The sequence below is a fragment of the Xiphophorus couchianus genome, chromosome 11 (genome assembly GCF_001444195.1).
Source record: "Xiphophorus couchianus chromosome 11, X_couchianus-1.0, whole genome shotgun sequence".
NCBI classification, from domain to species: Eukaryota; Metazoa; Chordata; class Actinopteri; order Cyprinodontiformes; family Poeciliidae; genus Xiphophorus; species Xiphophorus couchianus.
The window spans coordinates 23,885,688-23,899,300 of NC_040238.1; the positions used below are offsets into that span (position 1 = coordinate 23,885,688).

Sequence of the window (13,613 nt, forward strand, 5' to 3'; positions counted from 1 at the left end):
CTCCTGCTTTCTATAGAATGATAGAGTCCCAGGACATGTTGTTTCCAGGGTAATTGGACCTGGAACTGGCTGTATTCTTGAACAGGTGAGGGGAATCTCGCCTGCAGGATGTTGGAAGTCTACAGGATGCTTCAGATAATTTAGTGAATTTCACTGCACCGATGGGGCTTGTGTGCTCAACAGGGTTCCTGCTCGATCAATACATCCCATCTGCACCTCAAACATCTGCTTAGTTTTTTTTATTGTTATCCTGCTACATCTAGAGACAGAAACCTAACACTCTGATAGACTAATGTTTCTTTAGCTAGTTTTGTATCGCTTTGATAGGCAAATGTTCCTATTTGTGCATATTTTAGTACTCAGTCATTTGTATTATTTTCTTTGTTGACTTGGCTATATGTTTTAGATCAATATCCGTCTGAATGATCCAATAACCTATTTTCAGTTTACTGGAGGGTTACCAGGCATCTATTTATAATGCCCCAGTATCTTAAGAAATCAAAGCACTAAGGTTCTGAGAGAAAAGAACCAGGCTCAAAGTATCCTTATCAGAGGCAATGTGATGCTTCTCCACATATTCATAATTTTTGTCACGCCAAACCATTTTTGAATGCTCAATATTTTAAACATGTGAGTAAATAAATGCCTTTTTATTTATTATATCATGTTTAAGTATAGTTAAAACAGTGCTGTACCAGCATATTTAAAACTATTATAAATAGCAAAAATAAAATCGACCAACCTTCAATACTGATCATATCAAAAATGTTGGGAAAAGTCCTAGATTTAAAAGGTGAAAAGTTAGTTCAGACTTAAAAGAAGTGACAAAGTGAGCATATTTGATATTTAGGAGGAGGTGTTCAGACAGATATGTTGCAGCAGCTGAATCTTGTTATGACGAAATAAAAATCTTGTTAAAATTAGATTAATATTTAATTAAAACCAAAATATGTTCTTGTTTAATTGAGAAAGTCATAATGGAACAGCAACACTTCGCAGGATGTTTAAGTGTCATCTGGAAGAAACAAGAGTGAGAAGATGGAGAGATTCTTTATGCCTTTTTAATAAGTCACAATCTGTCAATGAAAAGTATTTATATCTCTTTCAAAAGAGAAATATTAATGTTTTTGTCAACTTTTGTATCTCGTTATAACAAGATACAACTCCAGAATTTATTTCTTAGCTCTGGCAGTTCCAGCACTGTATATGCTTTTTTCCCCCAGTTGCTATTTAAATAGTCAAATTTACAACAGAGGGTGTAGCTTTAAGTTTAAACTCTTTTATGTTGATTTAGAAATCTCATCTCTGCAGATTTCAAAACCTTAGACAGAGGTGCTGCTGGACCCTGCTGTTAAAATATTTAAATAGATTTGTTGTGAGAATTAAAATGTTTCAAAATACATTAAATCCATTAGTTTTTCTCCTGGTGCTGTTAAAAATGTGGAGACATTGAATAAATGTCCAAAAAAAGAAAACAAGCCAGATTAGCAGCTTAAGTTTGGTGTAAATTGTTGGTTTTAGTGTCAAGTTGTGTCTGGACCACCTTTGGGAGCATCAAGCTGTTCTTCCTGGTGTGATCAGCCAACCATTTGTTTCTCATTAGATCATTACCTTTGTAGTTGAACAAGCCATTGTTGCGTTTAGTGCAGCAGTTTCTGAAAGGTTGCAGTTTCTGTCTTTAATTGGCCCTTCAACACAGTCTGTCCTGACTACGTTGTGTGTGACTCTACTCCTGCCACGTAAACAGATGGATCATTGTTATTTTCTTCATAATGAAGATTCTTCAATAATACATTTTTTATAACTGTGAACGATATTTGTATCTAAAAGTGGGAACAAAGAAAGTTTGAATTTGAGAATTCATGTTTGAGAAGAACTCCACATCCATTTCAGTGTGGAGTGTGCTTGGCACCAGTTGGAGAGAAGTGGGCAATGGATTACAACGTTCCCTGTTTTCTGTTGCTTTTGGCAGAAAAGATGAGAGAATTCTAATATAAGGACTTTACCATTTCTTTAGGAGGCTTCCATTGCACATTTTCTTTATAGTAGACCATTAAATTATATAATTATTATGTATTTTTTGGCTTTATATTATGTTTTAATCTTATTCCATCATCAAAAACATACCTGGGGTGTTTCCTTGATTCTTATATGCATGTTTGAGAAATCCTTTAATCTTCCATAGCAACCATTCAGCTGTGCAAAACGCCTGGTTGGACCTAGCTTTGCCTTTGAGGTGCAGCTCTTCCTCAGAGGTGTGGTTTCCAAGCTTCAGAGCTTCCGCCTTACAGAGGAGCCGTCCCCCACAAAACACGCACTCAGATCCTTCAAACCAGCCGGCAGCGATTAGCAAACACCTGGTCGAACTGCGCATCTGCTGAGCTCATTATACGAGCTACTTGTCAGGTAAAAACATTGTTAAAGGATTAATAGAGGAGCAATATCATCAGGATGTTGTGATGGCTTCCTGAAGGTGGAGTATTAGAAATACAAGGAGTTTTTAAATAGACAGAAACCCAATTTCAAGGTGTTAAATTACAAAGTCAAATTTTCTAAAGGAAAATATAATTGCATACACATATTTAGCATATATATAACAGTTCTAGGTGATCTAGTTACTTTCAGTTGCTAAAATGGCACTACGTGTCTGGGAAACGCATAAGAAGACTCTGTTTTTACATATGGTTAATTTGGGACTCTGTCTGCAGGATCCAGGCTGTTTTCAGGACAGGCTGTTCTTCTAAAAAGCCGCAGGAAGTGCAAGTCATATGGCAGTCTGAGCAAAGTCAAAACATCCAATTTTGTAATTGTTCATTTGTTAAGGGAGCTGTTTCCTCAATTTGATTTGGACTGGATCTGTTCAGCAACTAACATCCAAAAGTAAAGATATCGGACTAAGAACTGCAGCATCTACAATCTGGTAATCGATAGGATTTTCTTTGTTATTGATGGAGTTAGTTATGAATGTCCGACAACAAGGAGCTGTGAGTTTCTCAACGACTCCTCTCATCTTCTGTTCAAGTCATTATCCAAGCAGTTCCTGTCATTGCTGTGCTATTTATAGCCAGGGGTTGTGTGGCGAACGCACACATCCAGCTGTATCGTGGCGAAACTGTCCTTTTATCACCCAGAAAATGTTATCTCATGATCTCCTTGACTGCTCTGCTTAGTGGGAGGAATTCGAGCCTGTGTGAATGTGAGATGCTGAGAGGGGAATTCAAGGTCCCCGTCTCAGTGTTGGGACAGACTCAGAAATATCTCCCACCAGCGCCGGTGTCCTGGAAACGGCTCACGTTGACGCCGCTGCGGAGGGACGGTGAGGAGAAAACGAACTCTGTTTTCCTTCCACTGTTGGTTCTGAGCGAATTGGCTCGGGACGGGTAACTACATTTGCAGTGACCTTGTCCGTCTGGTGAAACAGAAGATGCTGCAGTGATGTGCTTCTCTGTTCAAAGACGCCAAATTACTTCTGTGGGAAAACAAACCCCAGTAGTGATGGATTACTGACTTAATTTAACACTTAGGACATTAATCTCTGTCTCACATTGGCAAACATTCAACTGCCCCGATACTGAAGTGAAAGAAAATTATCCTAGATGAACCAATCATGTGGGTTACACTGCCAACATGTTGAACCAGGTTCCAACCAAAACTGAACTATGTCGCCTGCATGCTGAATGACATGAGAGGTGGAAAGAGTAGCAGTGCATCATCCTGGAAGCACATCCACGTGCTAGAATGATCCAGTTCCTGATCATAAATCCAACTTAGAATCTGCTGCAAGACATAAAAAGTCTTACAACAGATTCTTTGCAAGACTTGTTCACAGATGTTCTCCGCAACATCAAAAACTTCAGAATCTGAACACTGATTAGCCTTAATCCTAGATCAGTTCATAATAGGTTTCTATCAGTCTCTGGAAAATCTTAGCAACATGTTTGAATTCTTTTTACTTGTGGTAATACTTTTGACAATACAAGATGGGCAGAGGAGGTAAATAGACGGGATGCCAGCAGGGCTGCCTGCATTTTCTGACAGCATCAGCACTGCTGTTAGATTTTCCCCTGAGAGAGTGTTTTTTCTTAGTTGCAGGATACTGTCATCAGTGTGGAGTGTCAGAAGTGCAGAGCCTTCATTTATGTTCATGTCAGATATGTTTTTCAGTTGAGAAGCTTGAGATAACGGTAGTCTTTGCTTATCTGAGACCTCTGTTTGAGATGGACTGTATGCATAAACCCACTCAGAAACAATATATTGCTCTCTCTGGCTGTGTTCTGCTGACTTTATACACTTTGAATCAAAATATACTTGTCATTAGGTTGGTAAAGACAAGTGCAAGGTGTTACCACCATGAAGGTTTTTAAATTAACTCAAGTTCTACATTTAAATAAAAAAAATACTCCTAATATCTGTTTATTCATCTAGAGAGAATTGACTTACAAAGTGTGTAAGTCATCATTGCTTATTTTCTGAACCATCTAGTTGGTTTTCAAATTACCAGAAAGTCAAACAGCAAACCTGCTGGACAGATAGAGGGGCTTTATTATTAATAGCTTTGTCCTCTGAGGTCAGTGTGTCAGAATACCCTTGTTTGTCTCAAAGCAGTGTTCAGCTCTGTTTCCTACGTGTTAATCCACTTCACTGCGTGAAGAGAATAACTTTCATAGCTCTCTTTAAGAAATTATTTAAGTGGACTGACATTTATTCTCAATATTATTTGAGAATAATTTAACTGGATTTCAAAAAAAGCAACACAGCATAGATTATTTAAATGCTGCCTTTTAGAGTGGTATGCCCTTGACTGTAATGACGGATGCTTAGATTGGAAGGTGAGTGGTTCTGATTAGTCGAGTGGAACTCCATTTAGAAATTGACTAGTCAGAAGTTGAGAGCTAGCAGGTACCTTTACTGATTTTAGCTGTTTCTGGTCTCTCTTTAATAGATATTCATGCAGAATGTATTCTTCAAGCCTTCCTCCCATCAGCTGGAAGTTATTTAGAGATCAGAGTTGACATCATGTTGCATGTTTGTTGAAAGCACTAATATGATAACACCGGGCCTCTCTCCCGAACAATGTTTAGCCTTTCTGTTATGTGCTGCAAATCTTGCTCTCTCACAGGTTGATTGAACTGCTGTGGACACGTCTTGACATGTAGCAGAAAATAGCTTCCTTTTTAAGTAGATTGTTTCTTGGGATGCACTTTTATAAACTATTGGGATGATATCAATATTAACATTGCTGTTAAGGTTACTAACTGACATTTACCCTTTCAAAATTGACGAATAGACGACCAGAACGATGACATCACTTCTCTGCTTCAGTTAAACACTCCACATTCCTGCGTTGCATCACTATCACTGTCACATGCCATTAGTTATTAATATTGGCCCAATTTTATGTATTAAATTGATTCTGATATGTTAACAATTGACCAACATCGGCCCAGTACTGATATTATTGCCGATATATCGTGTATCTCTAGTTGCTACGTCTCTGGTCTTTCTTATGACGCCATTAAACTAAAAATGGTTAACTTTCTCTTCACTTTGTAACGCAATTTACACTGAAAAGTGTTCTTGTCAGTCTTACTTGGTAGCGCTTAGTACAAAAGAAAAAAACAAGTTTTTGATGAATTGATCATTGATGAGCTATAAACCTGCTGATTCCAATAACCAGTATGTTTCTCTGCTCATTACTTATTCAATTAATTTAATTAATAAATAAGAAATATCAACATTTTTGGCTAAATTGGGCTTGGAGGTATAACATTGTATACTATTGCCTTGTAAATCAACAAATGGCTCTCAGCCTCTGCAAGATTTTCAAGAACATTTCTGCCTAAAAATATCTCACCTCAGTAAGTAAATACAGATTGTGCCTCACAGTGGTACAGAGCGTTTGTTTCTGTTTGTTTGTTCTGTGAAGGGACGCTCCAAGCATCTTCATTTCCTCAGGCTGTGTTTGAAGCTCAGGAAACAATCTACATACTTGACAAGCATCGCCCTCAGTGGCTTTAAGGAATGCTAATGTTTTTGTCTTGGTAAAAGTGTAAAAAGCATGCAGCTCCACAAGAGGCAGGTGAATTAAAATGCAAACAGGACTAGCAAGCTTGGGTGTGTGTCTTATAAGGTTGTTAAAATATTTACTTTGTCTGTTAGATGTCTGACCCATTGTAATCTCCTTTATTCTCCACACAAGTCAGACCGAACACACCCGCAGCGAACATCAAATGCCTTTCATTCCACAATACTGGGTACAGCATATAGACTCAAATTACAAACAGGAGTGTTCATTTCTGTTGGGTTGGACAGAAAGGGTTGTTGGTGGTGCTGACGATTATGATGATCCATTGTGGAAAATATCTCTGTTTTAGTGGCTGCATGTTTTGTTTTTTTATTCTTTCGCAGACCTTGTGGATGCTGTGCTTGTGTTTCTATGGAGTCCGCCCACTCGGTACACTCAGCCAGCTTGGCAGACTGGAAAACAGCAGAAGTTTCTGCAACGTGGCTCTGACTGACTGTTTATCTGTCAAGAACTTTGACACTGACAGAGCAGGAAGTTCAAACCTCAGGGGAGCCGTATCTCTGAGAAAGATGAAACGGAAAACGGGAAGCATAAAATATTCATAAAAGTTGTATCTGTCTTCACATTTTATTAGCTGGCTCTCCAAATATAGAACATTGCTTGGGGAAATAATGAGGGACTCAGACTGTTGACGCATAAATTTGGCCTCTGCCTATTTCTAATCACTAGTTTATGAATAGCTCTGACTTATTGCTACAAACCTTTGCTAAAAGAAAACAAAACTTCTCTATATTTTTGATAATTGTAAACAGAGCTGGTGTATATATAAAATACTAAAATAAAGTAATTATTTCTCAAGAAAAGTCCAAATTTACAGAGCTGTAAAATTAGAAATTCACTAAAATCCTCCAAACCTAACTAGGAAGAATTAGAGCAATATTTACTCCTTCACAAAACGAGTGTTTTTCTATTTCTGACCACATGTCCAAATGTACAATATGCATCTTATGAGAAGACATTCATTTCATTTTTAAATAAAATTATTTCAAAAATAAGGAAAAGAAATCTCCACCATTTTAGTATTTGAAGGAAAATCATTATTAGCAGAGGACAGTGTTATATTGTGTTTCTTTGCAGTTAAACAAAAAATTATTTATTAGCTATTTTAAGACAAAATGAATACAGAACATCTTAAATTGTCTCAAAAGTCTTGTATTTGGGCATTATTGCTTTTAACCTTTTCACACAGTGGTTTCTGTTCATATTCTCTGTAGAGAAATGAGACTCTTACAGTAATTGATGCTAATCTTTACTGTTACAGATTCAAGAACAGCTGGAATCAGATTCTTACAAAGGGATCAAACAGATCCTTTTGTAAGGGATCCGTTTAATGCCTATTTACTGTAATATTCTAAGCTTCCTGTTGTTTGCTGATTACTCCTTCGCTGTTGTGCCAACCAGAGTAAACAGCCAACACCCGTCTGCTGAAAAGGTTTAATTCATTTTTAAACAGTACTCTCTGATAGTGAACACAACAATCTTTGTTCTGCAGTAGCAACTTCCACGGAGAAAAGTGTGATTGTTGGCACACTGTCAACCTGTTAGCATGCAGGTATGCAGTTTTCCTTGATATTGTAAAAAAGAAGTGAGAATTAAAATAATCTTATCTGGTTATTCACATCCGTAATGCATTTTTAACCCCCCAAAAATATGTAAACTAAGTTTTATTGTTTGTATTTCTGTTTCCTGAGCATGAATTGTAGAAAATAACAAAGAAAATCCCCGTTCCCCCCGTGAATCAGAACCAAAACAAGCCATAAACCCGAGTCCAGTGGTGAGACCTTGTTATTTAGAAGATTTGTGAATCTTCACTTCCACAGCCTAAAGGCTAACTAGAAAACCTATTAATCTCTGTCCAGATCAAAGCAAACAATCAACTCAGCAGTTTCTTCAGTAGGTTCCTTCTTATCTTTTTTTGTTTTTAACTCACAGATGCTGATATAAGCAGATGCTCTCGTGGTTTCACAGTTTCATATTTCTACACCAAGAACTTGTTGTTTTGTGTTTTATTTGAGAAATGACTTCAGTGTTATTCATAACTTTATTTGAAATAACTCAAACTACCTCATTGAGCACAAAAAATCCAAAATGGTTATTGAAACACTACTGTTTTGCTTTAGACTCAAAACAATACTTTCAGAAACACTAACAATACAGGTCTAATACTAATACAGGTCTTAGCATGTTTCCCATTTCTAATAAATTCTTCTGCCTTCAGAAAATGAAACATTTGCTGTAATTTATAGCTTGAAACTGCCGCTACTCCGCTAATACCACATTATGTATCCTGTTGCATACAAGTTTCACATCCCCACAGACTAATATAGGAACACGGAGGGAACAGAGGCCGCCTCACAGCATGGGATATAAAGCGATCCCACGCTTCCTGTTGGACTTTAGCTGAGATGATGGTTTTTTCACACACTCCTTTACTACATTCAGGTGTTGGACAGATGCTACAGAGCTACACATGTGCTCAAGCAACGGTACAGTAGTAACTTAATGGTGGCATAGTAGCACTGGTATTTGCACACATTTAGATATGAATACATTTGTGGAAGCTCGTTAAAAAAAGATCTGTAAAATGACCGTGTCTTATATTGCAAGTTCATAGTCTTTTTATAAATGATGATCCAAATCTTATGGCGAAATCAACACAGAATTGATTTACCAGTCCCAAAACCACCCTTCTTATACCATGTGTCAGTAACCTGAGGCAACAAATGTAGCTTAATAACTTTGGATAACATGATAAAGAACCAACTCATATTTTTACATATAGATATAACAAATGCAATTAATCTTTGAATAAATGTACTGAAAATAAACATTGGGTTTTTACAGTGTTGGATTACTCCTGCAGTAAAATATGAACGTATCTTCACCAGCAGTGCTAACAAGTTAGCGTGTGCAGATAGCCCAAAATGTTTACCAAATGGACCAATATCTTCCCAATCATGTGAATAATAAAACAAATTAATCACTGTTACCCAAGTGTGTAGTGGGTTAATTATTAACGTACAGAATCAAACAATCAGTGAACAAAAATGTTTTGAAGGAAACAAAGGAGTCAGTGTTTTTTGGTGGCAGGAAAAGGAAGGCTGTATCCAGTTGTGATGGAGGTAGTGTTGCCAACAACAGCAACATCCAGACAGAAGCTGAGGAGTTCAACAAGCATCAGTGGGAAATGGGAAAGTTGTGGAAAATAGCTGGTGCCAAAAATCCTTGAAGAACTTGTGGCTGTGAACCGATTCCAGGAGATGGGCTGGAATCTTGGATTTAGACTCGAGCTGCAAAAACAGACTTCAGTCTGCGTTTTGGATTTTCAAATAAAAGTACCTGCTTTCTTGTTCTTTCTGAGCTTTAGCATTTCCTTTACTGTATTGCATCTTGCTCTTTGTTTTAGACTTTATAGTGTGTCTTGAAACATGTTTAGGCTTGGCAACAAGATTTTTTTTAATCCAGATTATCTAATAGTTTTACAAATACACAGACTAAGAAGAAAAGTTTCTACACCCTACCTGTTGGTATGCAATAGATTGGAGGAGTGGACAATTCAAAGATTATGATGAACAGGTTTGAATAAAGACTCTTTCTTTTCTTATTTTTTCATTCAAAATGTTATTTACAGACGTTAAAGAATTTCTATCTTTTGTAGCAGATTTAACAATTAAAATGACTTGAGTGGTTTTACAGCAGATTTTATCAAAAAAAATTTTGCATAAAGTAAATAATTGGTTAATGTTTGTGTTTGTTTGGGTGAAGGTGTTAAACATCTCCTCAACATCAGAGGTCTTTATCTGAAAACTGGACACTCAGACTTTCAGGACCAAAATTTGAAAGACTTCCGTCTACATTGCTTTTTAGCAATAGATTGGGAATGTTGCTGAATAAATATGTTGTGAGTCTCAGAAGTCAAACAAGGTGGGCAGGCAGGCAGATGGTACATGTCTACCATACGTTCATTAACAATAAACAAATGAGTAGTTTGTTTACCTGGGAAGAGCTGCACTAGAATGCTATACTAGACAAGACAGGCCAATGATCAGAATGAATCTGACCAGACTTGTCCGGGTGATAAACCCCAGCATTCATGTTATTGTTGCACTTAACACAGTAAATTTTATTTACATTGTTTAAATAATCTTGAGCTGTGACTGGTTTTATTGCCCCAGTGCAGATGGCCATTTGGCTAGCTACTGCTGTGATCATGTGATGTCATTAAGGTCACTAACTCAAGCAGCATTAAACGTTTACAGATGCTTTCTGCGCTTTGTTGTAAAAAAAAAAAAAAAAAAGTGCTTATTTTTCAGGAATCCTACTACACCCAGGGAGTTGATATTTTTATATTTGAGCATTACCATCTCATTAAATTGGACCTGTGTTTAGTTTTAATTTATGACATTTTTCTACAGTAATATAAGACGATACATTTGTGTTGAAGGAATTTGAACTGTTATAAATAATAATAATAGTAATCTTGCCAATTTGTTGAAAAACATCAAATCACTAAACAAATATATGGTAATAATTTTAGCACTGTCTTTGTCTTTAGTACTCTTTTCTTAGATTTGACATGGAAAGCATCTGGTGTTGCTCCTTGTGTTACAACAGAGATTTTCCCATGGTGATGAGGATGATATTCAAAGATGCATGTGGGATGCTGTGCAGCTGGTTGTTGAGTGGGACTGCCTAGAGGAGGCATGGCTGACCAAATTGGTGAAAGGATGCACCGAAGGCGGTGTGTTTTGTGGCAGAGGCTAAGAAGCTATTCGCTAAACAACTTGCGCAAGTAAGAAAATGCCATGCTTAAGTTTAGAACCGTCTCCATAGCAATACATCCATACCAGCTAAGTCCAGCTGGACTGTGTTACTTTCAGGGAACAAACTGGTGGGTTGGCTGCGAAAACTACCACCACTCATCAGCCAGAAAAACACCTACTTACCATGGAGACCGAACGGTGACCAGTGGACAGACATTTCGTTTTGCAGACAAAGGAGTTACTCTGAACTTGTAGGAATCATCTCGTTCTACTTTGTGGCTGTTGCTGCCATCGTATGCACAATAATCATGGAAACCGATTTATTTTTAGACACACACACTCGACTGAATCACCATCACTGCATGTTTTATGTTTGCTTTCATATCCGTCAAAAACGTTGTGCGTGCATGGAGAATCTGACTCACTACTCCTTCCTGTGCACATAAGGAGGAAAAAGGAAGACGTGTGAGGCAGTCAGTACCCACTGAAGGAGTCTCACTCAGCCTGCTGGATGTTGTCATCTTGTTTCATACAATGGTGGTAATCCTTGGAGATACTTCACCTATTCGGTGTCCTGCTGTGCTGCTCCATGTTATGTCATTATTTATTCATGTTTTTCCATTGCAATGTTGCTTTTATGTCCTGTTTTTCAATTAGCCCAGTTTTAAGTTTTGCAGCAGGTTTGGATAATTCGCTGTAAAATATCAAGTCCACAAGTTTCTTAAATATACAAGACGCCCATTGTTATGGATGAAAAATATTTGTGCTTGTACTTATTGGTATTTGTTTTTCTATTGTCTTATGTAAGATGTTTCTTCATTCTTTTGGCCATACCAAGGATTGTGCAATTTCACTTTGAGCAGAAACTTGATCTAACCTTAAGTTGAACAAGTTAAAACTAAAATTATTCATATTTATGATCCAGCACATTGAAACTTTGAACCATCATGCTAATACAATACAGTAACCAGTTGTGAAACGAGCAATAGACGTTACATTTTGTCAAATGCCGTCGCCAAAGTAATCAATCTAATATACATCAAGGGTACAGCTAGAGTAGCTAGAGAAGAGGGGAGAGCATTCAGATCTGTTGCATAAGAATAATAAAATAGTTAGTGTTTCAGTTTTAACTTTCTGTGTTGTTATTAATATTTTTATGTGCTATATTTGGTTTGATGTGGTTCAGTTTGGCCTTTTCTGGTTATTGTAACATTCTGTCAAACATGTAGATCCCAGAAACAGACAGTTGTGAAACACTGTGATTCATTTAAGTGTTACTTAGGATAAAAACGAACAGTTAGTATTTCGAACAAGCTATCTACAAAAGATCATGTTTTTAACCAGTTATCGCTGTTTAAGAGTGCTATGTGTCAACATGGCTCCAAACATTGTGGAAAACAGCCAACACTCTGTGTCCCCATGGAGGAATTTAGTGCCGCCACACAGACTGAATGAGACCACAGAAGACAGTAACACCAATGAAGCACTGCATTGACAAAATATATGTGGGCTGCAATTCACATGGCGGTATCACCACAGGCTCGATGTAAATACAGATCCTTTCAAAAGCATTCATAGTCCCTGAGTCTTTTACATTTTGTCATGTTACAACCACAAACTTCAATTAGTTGTGTTAGGATTTTATTTGCTAGATCAACACAAAAATGGCTAAAAGTTTAGGGAAATTATCCAGGGAGTACAAGTTTCTCTAGAAGTAAACATTTGGAGGGTTACTTCTTTCTGTCCTTTCTTTCACAAGGCTAGATATTTGGGTGACTGCAAATTCCGCACATTCTCCTGAGCTGTGGAACTCTGCAGCTCCTCCAAAGTTACTACAGATCTCTTGGCTGTTTCTCTAGATTAATTCTCTTCCTGCCTGGCTTGTTGGTTTAAGTGAATGACCATATGTTGGTGGATTCCAGTTGTGCAATACTTTTTCCATGTTTGAATGATGGATTGTGCTCTGAGACAAAACCTCCGCTTGGGATAATGTTTTGCAACCTAACTCTGCTTTAAACTTTTCACCATGGTCTTCACGATGCTGTTTGTTCTCTACGGATACATTCTCACCAGCCCTGTTTAGTCCACTTTGATTGAACTCTTGTTTGTTTGCCTAGAAAGTCCGGCTCATTTGGGGAGGTGTGAATGTGTAATTGATCTCTGGGGCAAAAAGCAAACTCTGGTTTGCCTAAAAACCTAGCTCAGTTGAATGTGAATGCCAGTTGGACCTGAGACCACTCCAAAAGCAGGAGGCAAACTGTAGCGCACGGTATTCTGGGTAAATACAAACAAAACAAATGTAGGAGTCTAACCCTGGAAGGAGAAGTGGCCTGCAGTCTTATATCAAAGACAAAAGAGAAATCCTACAACTGCTAAAAGTCAATTTTTGTTTTTGTGAAGGAAGTTGTTCTCAGTGTCTTCTTTAGATGTTTTCCTGTCATTTCCTTATGTCATTCTTGTTGCAGCGCCACCATAGGTGAGGAGGTTTTTCAAAGGGTTTGGTTTGTTTGACACTGTGCAGTGTGAAAGAGAATCACACCAGCCAGAAATGTAACAAATGTTTCAATTTTGGTCCCCGATCAAACCGAGTCTACCGGACTATGAGGTACGAAAACCCCCTAAACCTCTGAGGCCTTCATAGAACATCTACATTTATACTGAGATTAAACCACACTGAAAAAAATCTGTCTCTGCAACAGGACGTGGGAGTGTGTAATGCCTTAAAAGCAATTTGCAGTCTTGCTCAAGTTTAGCTGCAACACTTT

The 13,613-nt window shown here is 37.6% G+C and overlaps 1 protein-coding gene across 1 annotated transcript in view; it reads left to right on the forward strand.

Moving 5' to 3' along the window:
* specc1 (sperm antigen with calponin homology and coiled-coil domains 1) overlaps positions 1–13,613 on the forward strand; it is an 88,957-nt gene that overhangs the window by 362 nt on the left and 74,982 nt on the right. The window lies entirely within an intron of this gene.